The sequence below is a fragment of the Thermobia domestica genome, chromosome 9 (genome assembly GCF_964235325.1).
Source record: "Thermobia domestica chromosome 9, izTheDome1.hap1.1, whole genome shotgun sequence".
NCBI classification, from domain to species: domain Eukaryota; kingdom Metazoa; phylum Arthropoda; class Insecta; order Zygentoma; family Lepismatidae; genus Thermobia; species Thermobia domestica.
Window position 1 is genome coordinate 118528824 of NC_137462.1, and position 13073 is coordinate 118541896.

A 13073-nucleotide genomic window follows, 5' to 3' on the forward strand; every position below is an offset into this window, starting at 1 on the left:
CAAAAAGAAACAAAATTTCTGAATTGAAAATCGAAACCATAAACTTATTACTCGGTCATTGGAAAAGAAAATTTTCTTCTTCGAATCTTCCATACTCAGTTAATGTCGCTTTGTGGTAGCGATTGTTCATGTGAATCCTTCTACACGCTTGAAGCTAGCAACGTTGTTGCCAAAGAAAGGAAACAGAGAAGTCATATGGTGATTAGAGAGAAAAGTAGAAAAGTCAACAAAAATTCACCTTAATTCAAGACGATACCGATATTAACAATGTATAACGTGTTGAAACAATTTTATAGAAGCTCAACTAAGGAGGACTCAACGAAAACTTAGTTATGTGCAAACATTCTCATATTAACCTCCGTGATACAATAGAGAAAAAGTGGATAACTGGAAACACGAATGATAAAGAAATCATTACTTCAGATTATTAATAATGGAAATTGCAACAAGTAGTGAATTTAGTTAACTCTTCGTTAGAATCAATCCTGGTTAGGTTTTGCTAGTAACCCGTGTAGTGAACTTGAGAAGTGACAGGAACGGATCCAGGACGGACTTCTGGGGGCCGGCGGGTTGTAATACTGCTACTTAGAGCTACTTTTAAGAGCTCCAAACTCTGAGATGGGTTTTATTTATATATAAAATAAGAAAATTTCCTCTTCTAGGGGGGGAGGGGGCGATTGCTTCTCCTGGATCCGCCCCTGAGAAGTGAAAGTTCGTTTTAGTGTGAACGCCATAAAAATCATAGTCAGGCCTGTTATAAAAAAACATTTGAGACACTTCAGGTCTAGTAATATTAAAAGGTATCGTTCTGCACTACAAATACTTGTCATACGGAAGCAGAAAACAATTCGGTTTCATCATATTATACTTAGTGAAAGGAAAAAAAAAAGATAAGTAGGTAGGTTTATACAATGAGAAGTTATATTGCTTGTGATTCCCCATGATATACTTGTTTGTTTGAGAAAAAAAATTATTAAAATCATAAGCTGCTTTCAGTTTAGAATTTCATTTATCAATTTCCATTGATATGAATGAAAGTGATATTTAACTGAATGTGTGGGAGCCTCAGTGAGCGGAGACTCGAGGGAAGGTTATATGCAAACTGATGTTAATCTAAAAGAAGATTATAGTCGATATAGTTTCATTGACTTGGCAAGCAAGGTATTTAACGTGGCTATCTGAAAGTGAAACTCTATTAAAAGGGAATTATAGTACTTTTTGACGGGCTTTACTTCGAGATAAACTCGTGAGACTTCTGGAAAATTCTTTCTCTTAAGGAATTTATTGACAATATTTTGTTTTATTTTGTACCTAGCATTATCTCCGTTAGTCAAATTCTTCCATCAAAATCTTGTTTACGTAGTGTCCACAGGAATCAAATACTTACCTGGACCGGGCTGCCTCTTGCAGCTGCAAACTTGAGCCTTAAGTTCTTTTCCTTATTTAACAGCGTAATGTGATAATGAACCTAAGTTACTTCTTTATCACCTGAGTAGGATATTGCAGGATATAGTCCAAACCAGTTCAACAAGTGCACAAGTTCTACAGATACAATCATCAATATAATTATGGCCTCTAGAATATTTTTACATGTAAAACTATGACTTGCAAACGTACTTCGAGTTCTATTAAATATAGAGACTACTAAGAAACCAAATCTACTAAGAAACCAAATCTACTAATTGCTAAATTCTAATATCTATTTACTATTTTAGTTATTTGCAGCGAAGATAGAATCTGTATTTTACTTTTAAAAAATGTCCTTTTAAAAGTACTCTGTTATAACATTCACAAGGTTTTTATAATTAAGATCTATTTTCTGCAGAAATTGAATTTCTGATTGGAAGACCATTTCATGTCAAACTAAACACTTTAAGTTCGTATGCTCTAAAATGAAACAAAGGAATCTCGGGCTGGATATGGAAAACATTTTGCTTTTGCATTAGTGTTGTGTGACATAATACTTTCACAACTTTTTGAATAGTAAATACATATCACATAACTTTAGTAAAAGGTACAGCACTGAGCTTTCTCTCTTCAATTTGTTCAAGTAAGTTATGTTATGCCGCAGGTTATTACTAAAACATTTATTTGAAAAATAACAACAAAATAATGTTTTTGGAAAGCTTTCTTCGAAAAAAAATTCACTCCCAAAAGCAAACTATCTTTTGTGGACCTTTTCATGAGAAATGTAGACTTATCTGTATTGTAGACTTATTAATGAAACATTTATTTACGAAATATAAACAATATCGCCTGAGTCGATTTTGAAAAAAAATTCTCTTAAAAAATGAGAGTAAACTCTTTCTTGTAGATTTTTAAATGGGAAACCACTTAAGCAACCGTGTAATGTTATTATTATTATTATTAATAATATATATATTTATATATATATATGAAATATGAACAAAATCACCTGAATCATTCTAGAGATATTCGTCCAGAAAGAATCTACTCCTACAGTGCCGTGCCGTGGAAAATCAGCTCCCGGAAAGAGAGTACACGATGGCGCCCCATACATATATTCCAAGTAATTTTTCCACTCTTTTTTACCTTTTTCTTCCGAATTTTGCACCCCATTCTTCAGCGCCCGGGGCCGTTGTGCCGCTTCCACAGCACGGTACTGTACCTCTAAGAATAAACTTTTTTTTTTTTTTTTTTTTTTTAAGTAAACAAGCTATACCTTATTATAGGGTTTTTAGTGAAACATTGATTGAAATATGAACAAAATCGTCAGAGCCGTTTTCGGGAAAATAGCGTTGTTAATTTTCATCCTTCAGTAAAGTACCGTTATTTTGGTGGATAGAAAGTAAATTTCAAAATGAAAAGAATCTTTTAAATCCTTGTGTTTAAAACTTGGTCTCGAGATGATGAATGATTTGGCTTCTAGGCGAGTGAACATATTTGCATCGGAACGGACGGATGAACGGAAACCTGTTAGAAAACCTGTTTTTAGGCATGTAGAGGCCGTGAAATGTGTAATTCCGTTGAAATCTCAAATTCGATATTTTTTCACAATCACCATACTTTCTTTTCTCCTATGTCGCTCGAAAATGAAAAAGGAATACTGTTTAAACTTTCGCTATATGCTTCATCAAATGTGGAGAGTAAAAAGGTAGTAGAAGAGAAAAAATAGAGAACAGGAAAATGATTGTAGAGGACCAATTAGTGGTCATATTTAAACCCATTGTGTCCAATTAGGTAGATTCTTTTTCCTTGTGCTTCACTGATACTTTTTTTATTCTTTTTCTTTTCATACTGTCTCTTCTCCCTTTCACCCTCCTCACTGTATCTACGTACCTAGTATCTATGAATATAAATTATGCTCTTAGAAGAACCTGCAATGTTCTTTAGGACATAGAAATGTAAGAGATACGTGGGCTCAGGGCCTAGTAGAGCATTTCAAATTAAACGAGAAAGTTTCAATGAGAAGATAAGGCAGCGGAAAAGTACAGTATAGCAAACGATAAATTGAAGGAAAGTTTTCCAAGCAATGTACAATCATATTTAGTAAGACTACTTGACTACAGCCATCTTCCGTTTATCTGAAGGGTTCAGGTTCATCTAGTACTAGCAGTCTAATGTTCGTCCATTCAGTCAGGCTTTTACCCCTATTTGGACAATAATGTTCATTATCAGCACCGAGACTATATGAGGTGAAAATCTATAGTTTATTGTAAGATCAGAATATGAGCTACTATCTTCAGTCACCTACCTCAAGTCACCACCACGAGTCAAGCACTAACAAAGCAAAAATGCAAATCATTTAGTCACAGTCAAAGATTAGCATATTCAACTTTAAAAGTTCGAAGTCGTCTCTACTTCCTGGGTATTACGAGGAAGGAGACGTGTACTTTAATTAATTAACCATGGTCTCAATATTCATCTTACTTGAATAAGAAAGTAAAAGAGACTAACTATTATTAATTATATTGTTACTTAAACTAGAATAACGTGGGTTCCTGTCACCACGGCATGGCGCGTCCTCAGGTTGCGGATCGAGGAAAAGGCCTCTAGATATAGAGGTTAGCTGCTGCGAATATACTGAATAAGCAGTCGCGGACAGACGACTAGGAGTGGTCCTCCAGCTTGGGGGTTTGGGTAAGGCTAACACCCTCATCATGTAAAAAAGGTACTTGTTCAGAAACATTCACAAAAGCCTCGGACAAGGACTGATAACTTGGCACGACCTCGGCAAAAGAAAATGGACATGAGATTTGGAACATGGAATATTAGAAGTCTTTATAGGGCAGGCGCTTTAAAATCTGTTACGAGTGAGTTAGAGAAATACAGGATGGACCTAGTAGGAGTTCAGGAAGTTAGGTGGGAAGGAAATGGATCTGAGAATTCCGGAAATTTTACGTTCTTTTACGGGGAAGGAAATAAAAATCACCAGTTAGGAACAGGGTTTTTCGTTCACAAACGAATATTACCAGCAATTAAACGGGTTGAATTTGTTACTGACAGACTTTCTTTTATTACTCTCAAGGGACGGTGGTGTGATATTATTGTTTTAAATGTACATGCTCCAAGTGAAGATAAGGGTGACGATATAAAAGATAGTTTTTACGAAGAAGTGGAACGGATATTTGACCAACTCCCGCAATACCATATGAAGATTCTATTAGGGGATTTCAATGCGAAGGTAGGACGAGAGGATATTTTTAAACCGATTATAGGGAACGAAAGTTTGCATAAGGAAAGTAATGACAACGGTGTTAGACTCGTGAACTTTGCAACATCCAAAAACCTAATCGTGAAGAGTACAAAATTCCCACATCGCGACGTTCATAAATACACTTGGACATCACCAGACGGAAAAACACATAATCAAATTGATCACGTTTTAGTAGATAGAAGAAGGCAATCTAGCATAATTGACGTCCGGTCGTTTAGAGGGGCTGATTGTGACACTGATCACTACCTGGTAGTAGCGATAATACGGGAGAGATTATCGTTCAATAAAGGTAATATTCAATGTCCGAAAACGGAGAGATTTAATTTAAAGAAATTAGAAGAGAGCCATGTAAGAAAGGAATACCAGATTGAAGTTTCGAATAAATTCTCGGTTTTAGAAGACTCGGAATGCACTAGTGTTGAGGATACTTGGATTGAAATTAGAGATAGCATTAAAAGTTCAGCAATAGAAAAATTGGGACACGCGGAAATACGTAGGAACAAACCATGGTTCGACCAAGAATGCATTAAACTAGCAGAGAAGAGAAAACAGGCAAAATTACGTTGGCTACAAAATCCGAATGAAATAACTACACAAAATTTCGCAGATATCAGGCGGGAAACTTCCAAAACTTTTAGAATAAAGAAACGCGATTTTTTGAAAGCTAAAATTAAGGAACTTGAAGATAATAGTAACAATAAAAATATTCGGGATATGTATAAGGGAATAAGCGAATTTAAGAAAGGCTATCAACCTCGTGCTTATATATTAAAGAAAGCTGACGGAACAGTTCTCACTGATACGGATAGCCTCTTAAAAAGGTGGAAAGATTTCTTTGACGATTTGCTGAACACGCAGCCAAAAACTAATGCGCGTGGAGAAAAGGAGATACACACCGCAGAACCGTATATTCCAGAACCCAATCGAATAGAAGTAGAAGCCGCTATAAAGAAATTAAAGAAACACAAATCTCCGGGTGTGGATGAAATTCCGGCTGAGTTAATTTTAGCTGGAGGCGAAAAGTTGTGGAACAAGATACACAAACTCATTCTCCTTATCTGGAACAAGGAAGAATTGCCACAAGAGTGGAAAGAATCAATCATTGTTCCAATTCACAAGAAAGGCGACAAAACTGACTGTAATAATTATCGAGGCATTTCTCTTCTGTCAACATCCTATAAAATCCTTTCAAATATTCTATTAGCAAGACTGATCCCATACGCAGATGAAATTATTGGAGATTATCAGTGCGGATTTAGACGAAATCGATCAACTATCGACCAAATATTTACCATTCGCCAAATACTCGAAAAAAAGTGGGAATACAATATCCCGGTATATCAACTATTTATTGATTTTAGAAAGGCTTACGACTCGGTTAGGAGAGAAACATTGTACAACGTTCTTACAGAACTTGGAATACCAAGAAAGCTAATTGGATTAATTAAGATATGCTTAAGTGAATCCCAAAGTAAAGTCCGGGTAGGAAAATTTTTGTCCACGAGCTTTCACGTCGAAAATGGCCTGAAACAAGGAGATGCGTTGTCGCCATTATTATTTAACTTTGTGCTGGAATACGCTATAAGGAAAATCAAAGATAGCAACCAGGGCCTACAGTTGAACGGTATTTACCAGGTGATGACATATGCTGATGATGTAAATTTAATAGGGGATGATAGGAGAACAGTAGAAATAAATGCAGAGATCTTATTAAATGCTTGCAGGGACATGGGTTTAGAAGTAAATGCAGATAAAACTAAATACATGGAAGTGCGTCGGGACCGTAATACGGCAAATTGTGGAGGCGTTAAAATATTAAATAATACTTTTGATAAAGTGGATACTTTCAAATATTTAGGATCAATATTAACAGACGAAAATCATATTCACGAAGAAATTAAATGTCGACTAAAAGCAGGGAATTCGTGTTACTATTCGGTTCAAAATCTCTTGTCGTCGCGAATTCTGTCGAAGAATTTGAAGCTTAAAATATATAAAACGATAATCATGCCTGTTGTTCTGTATGGTTGCGAAACATGGTCACTTACTCTGAGGGAAGAACATAGACTGAAAGTATTTGAGAACAGGATCCTGAGAAGAATATTCGGACCCAAGAGGAACGAGAATGGGGAATGGCGGAAACTTCATAACGAGGAACTACATAATTTATATGGTTTACCCAACATTGTTAGGGTCGTCAAGTCTAGGAGGCTTAGGTGGGCGGGTCATGTAGCTAGAATGGAAGAAAGTAGAAACGCTTTCAAAGTCTTGACTGGAAGACCCATAGGAAAACGACTATTAGGAAGACCTAGGCGCAGATGGGAGGACAATATTAAGATGGATCTTGCAGAGATAGGAATACAAAGTAGAAACTGGATGCAATTAGCTAAGGATAGAAGTCAGTGGAGAGCTTTTGTGAACGCGGCACTGAACCTGCGGGTTCCATAGGCCATAGAGTTAGTTAGTTACTTAAACTAGAAAATGTTTTCTCTTGCCAACATATGCAATTTTTTTTTTTCGTATAATAGTGGCAAACCCAATGCAGTGTAGAAGAGAAAGTTTGTATTGTTCAGAACAATCCAAGATCAAATGGAAAGTTATATAGAATACATAATTCACTGAGTGTCTGGAAAGTAAGTACTTAAAAGGAGTAGTACTACCGATTACTGTGTGTTAAATTGTGTTCTTTTAGTGGAATTACAAACAAAACTAACTTTATCTTCCAGAAGTATTATAGAACTGAAAAGAGCATTAGCGGCCATCCAAGGGTTTGTCAATGATCTGAATGTTGTGATTGTTACAAAGGATTAATCCTTTCTCATTGTCTTCAGGAGGCAGTAGGAAGACATGCTCTCCCATTAGATAATGCCATCCGTAGGTCTTAATTTTCAAGAAAAAGAGTTGGTTTTGTTTCTGTACAAACTAACTTACCTTTGAATAAGTACAATGTTGCCAAACATTTTTTGAAGAAACTTTAATTTTCCAAAGTGCAAGTGCGTTTCTAATTCTGGCCTAGTAAGATAACTTTGTCCTTTGGGTGGTTTTGCTCCCGGAGAGAATTGGCTCAGAATTTAATAAATGAGCTCAGAGTTTAGCAAGGGATGAAAATCTTACTGAGGTAACAATATCCGACATAATATCTAGGATCTTTTACCTGCTGTGTACCGTTATTCATCAGCATTTTATAAATTGAAGCAAATAATCTGACAAGGAATATATATCTGAGGTTGTACCAAATCAACCTTCCAATTTGTCTTCTTTTCTTCTAATTCAAACACAATGTGACATATAAATTACCGTGACATAAATCTTAAATGTAAACATACCAATATTTGTTGCTTACAACTTAGAAAACTTTCAAGAATTTTGAGACTTGCCATGATGTTCTTACCAAGAAAGAAGACAACATTATTTCAGAAGTCTGGAAAAAATGGTAATAAAGGAAGGTGACCTGGTAATAGTCAGACTTAATTTAATTTCCTCTCCTAGTTAATTACTATTTATTTTAGATAGTTTTGGGGGGAAAACTATGGCATAATATAAAACATCCAAACCACATGAAGGTTACACTAACAAAGGTTGAGAACTTGTTAAAGAAAATTAAAACGTTTTTAAAATATATATAATTTTTAGTTTTTTTAGTAATATGAATTACAACGAGCAAGTGGGTATCTAAATAGTTGGGTGTTGCTATTTTCCTTTATGGTTCGAAACAAACTGAAGCGCTATACATATAATTTTTCCCACGGTTGAAGCAAAATTTCAATTTAATCTTTGAGTACAACATTGATGAAGAAATTTTCGAATACTCAGTAAATACGTGAAGGACCATCGCAGCAATTTAGTAGATTACATTTGGCTAAAGGGATGGCCAAACGAATCATGAGTCTCAATTTTTCAAAAGATGGACGAAGTCTCATTAGCATATTCAATTAGAATCTATTGAAAGACATGTATCATTGTGTTTACCTATGCATCTATCCCATCATGCCACTTCAAGCTAGCAATCCCAGACTACAGTTCCTTCAAATTCTCAAATGTAATAACCTAAATTTTCTATTACTTTTCCATCAATCTTCACAGATTCTAAACAAATCCAGTTATTTGTTTCGTCTCCGTAATATGGTATGATGTTCCATGTTTCTCAGCTAATTACTTGTATTTTCCTCGAGGTAAAAGATCAAACCTGCATCATGCCAACTATTTCCCAGAGATGCGAAAGGAAGATATTTTGCCTCTGGGACACGAGTCTAAATTACAGCATATGTATATCATAAATCGGAAATTAGCAATCTACAAAATCGTGTCAGAAATAAGATATTAGCAAACAATTTTAACTAATTCTCTTAACTGAATAATGGATAATCATCAACTTAGTTATTTGAAATAGTTCAACACCATATTCTTTCACCAAAGCAACTAAATGATTTTATAGTTTATCTTATAAAAAAAATTTTGGTTCATTCCGGGATGGCAATTGTTTTCATAACAATGATGCTTAACAATAACTTTAAAAAAATTAGTTATCATCCACATAAAACATGGAGGTTATTAGCGCTTAAATTTAAAAGTTATGAAATCATGCTTTCAGTTGTTTCATTAAATGATGTTTTCCACCGCTCCGGACTTATTCAAAAACCTTAGTAAAATTCACTGAATGTTGTTACTGTAAAAACTTATGATGTCCTCATTCAAGACAGGCCAATTACTTACTGTTTAAACATAGTTACTTACTCAAAGAACATAAGGAACACGTATTTACATTTTCAATACTCACTTCTGTGTTTCCTGAGGACAGATATCTGTGATTAATCATCTGCTATTCATTTCAAAGACTGATTTATCTTCTTCTGCAGTGAGAGATTGAGGATTTAACTTACATTTTTCTATGACGATATCAAGAATATGTTCAACTATATTCCTCTGAAGTTGGCTGTCAGCAGTCTTGGTTAAGGTACAAAAAATTTAATGATTTGGAAACCTACGAACTTATAAATATTCTAGAAGCGGGCTTACAATCTAATTATTTTAGGTTTCAAGAGAACATTTACAAGCAAAAGAATGGTCTAACTATGGGAAGTTCATTTCCCTCTTTTGTTAGTTAATATAGTTATTTAACCATTTTGGAACTAAAATATTGGAGAAAAGTAATTTAAACTTATTCAATAACATATATCGTGGCTGACGACACCTTAATAGTATAAAAACCCTTTGGCAAATGTCCTTGCAAATGCAAACATTTCTGTCGGGACTGAAAAAGATAAAATAAAATAAATTCAGAAATAAAATTTACATTGGTATACGAAAAAGTGAATTTATTAATGTTTTGGCCCTAATCTTTCACACATTTGTTTCCACCATTTACAAAAATCTAAAGGAAGTAAAATATTCATACACACACACACACACACACACACAAAAAAAAAAACTGCACATTCTAAGATGATTAAAGCCAATATTTGGATTAATATGTTTTTCAGGACGTATCAATTGCTCTGTTTACTAGAATAAGTTAATTATGTTTATCAAAGCGGAAAAATCAAATGTTTACGACATGATCATTCTTGAAAAATGGTGTCAGTTAACGTAAAGATCTTTTAAAGCTAACAATAACAAGAGAAATAAAAATTTGGAACAAAAATTGATTTTTTTACACCGCTAAAAATACGGTAACATGTTGCACTAAATTGTAAGGATTATTTTGTAGACCAGCCCTCATTAAGTAGGGTTTATAAAATTAGGAGTGAATGTAAAGACAAAAAGGAACATAGATATTAAGATCCAGGAACACATTACAGATGCAAAGGAAATGTTGCAGTCACTGGCCTTTCTAAAATTTACAAAATTCCAATCACAATAACCAAAATATTAAAGCTTTACAACATTCTCCATCGTAGAAAGAAGTATGTTTGAAACTTTTTACATAAGAACGAAGAAAATAGAATATAGCATAGAGATATGAAATTTGAACAGGGAATAGGATACTATGATCAACAATTACAAAAACAATAATAAAAAAAGACTTAATTTTCATTTTCTATTTATTCCTGATTAAAATACATATATTTAGTTACTACAAAAAGTCTTTCATATATTACGCACAAAAATCATAAGTAAGCATAACATCTCTTATTCATTGTCAATTATGATATATGAGAACATAAGCACAGAAAGTAACAATGGCAAGACCAAAATACACTCTATAACTTAATACACTTTTAACTTAGTACTTTATAATTTTAAATCAATGAAACTATAAACTAGTTTTGGCAGCTAGGTTTTGTACATATTAGGTTGTTTCTGTTCTATTGACAACTGTAATTCATTAAGGTGAACCTAAAAGTAATAATTTATGTTTATAAACTATCGTCGAAACCATCGAAACTGTAAGTTTATCCTATTCATTTCTTCACGTCAATTTTCTTTCAAGTTTATAAGTTTTTTATAAACTGAATAATACTTGAAAGGAATTTTCTTGAAAAAAAAAAAAAATTAAAACTACATAGAATCAGTTTACATAGAATCACTTAAATCAAAATCTAAAATTGTATGCAATTTCTTTTACGAATGTAATTACATCTTCAGATTTGTAATTTTCACAAACGTTGCTCAGTCTCTTCTTAACGTCGGCGTATCTTTTTTATTTATTCTGACTTCTTGTCCGCCAGTTATTTGTTCCATTCGAACAGCACTAAGAGATTCCTCTCTTTGCAAAGTATCTAGGAAATTTCATAACGAAGGGTGTGCAGGTGCTACATTCAACTCTAATCCCTGATGCCAAGCTTTTATGCTGTTGTTCGTTCTGGATACTTTCATCACAGCTGCAAAATGTTGATTCCAGATGTGTATGAGATATCTGAAAATACGTTCATATAATATTAGTAAACATGCCCATCGTAGAAACTTACTATACATATAAATAGGAAAATAATATATTATTCCATTGCATATTCAAAGACATACTTCAGTGTACTTTTTCAAACGGTATGTACTGATTGTGCAATATTAATTTGTATTTATATTTTTTCTGTACATCTCAGTCTTTTAATTTATCTATATAAGCCTACAATACTCACTGTAAATACATACAGCGTTAATTAAGGTATCTACGGTATAATACCTTACGCTTACGCTTAGAACATATAGAGGCATCTAACTAACTTTTGTCATTGATTTTAGGTGACAAAATTGCATTCTAGTCCTTCAGTGAAAGACGAAATCGAACAAAATGTGACGATTAATTTATGTAGACTACACTTACACATTCACTTACCTTGGGTTTCGTTGTGCTCCTCTCCCAAGCGATCGTCCAATATAATAGTCTTCAAAGTAGTCCAATATAAGCTGCAATGTGTTTTCTAAATTTCCAGATAAAACTTCAAAAGCAGTAGAAACGTCCTCTTCTGGCACAAATGCAAGGGCAAGTATTATTCTGGACTGTATGGTGAATTCTGCGTCCCTACTGTATAATCCCTGGAAACCTTCAGCCTGAATCTTCCCCCATACATTTTGCGTAAGGTGAAGAAAGTAGGTATGAATTTCGCACTGAAATGTCTTCTGGAAAGCAGCTATGGCAGCCATCTCCATATCAAGCATAATGTGTTCGGGATCGGCAGATGGAATAATTTGCATAATTGCTTCCAGGAACCTGCTACAGGCTCGTTCAGTCTTTCTTGTTAGTAGTGCATACAATACCGGTGTAACCACCGAATAATGATTGACATGTATGATATAGTTGAAAAATGGAGGGGGGACCACTTTAAACGTTCCATCGGCATACGAATATGACTCTCTTTCCAATTTCTCCATACCTTTTTAGTTCCAAAAATCAAGAACCGTTCATCGTCATCTGTACCAGAATCAAACCACAAGAAAGTACCCCAGATTTTATCACTTGATATTTCTCAGGTATAGCAACTTCCCTTATGTGTTTTGGCAAAGGAGTTGGACAACCATTTATTGACCTTACCGCCCTGAAATTATACAATAATAATAAGAAGAAAAAAATGTGTTCACAATATGTGTTCACAAATATGTTCACAATATTATTTTATAGTTATGGGTTTTTCCCAATACTTTGGCCAACTGAATCTCTCATCGAAAATTTCTTTCACAATTCATATCCATTTAATATGTTTACAAGCTCAAGTACTGCTTACAATAATATAAATATAAATACTTTTCCTGAATATAAATATTTTTTCAGCAAATTAACAATATGGCATTACAAGTTTAATAGTCAACAAACATATATAAGAAAGTAGCAAAATAGATCTTACCTGAGCCTCCTCTTTATGTTGTCGATCTTTGGTAGTTTATTTGTGACAATGCAGACGAAACAATACATTGGTTAGTCTAGGATGTTTTCACAGCTCTCTCCTTCATTGCCGAATAT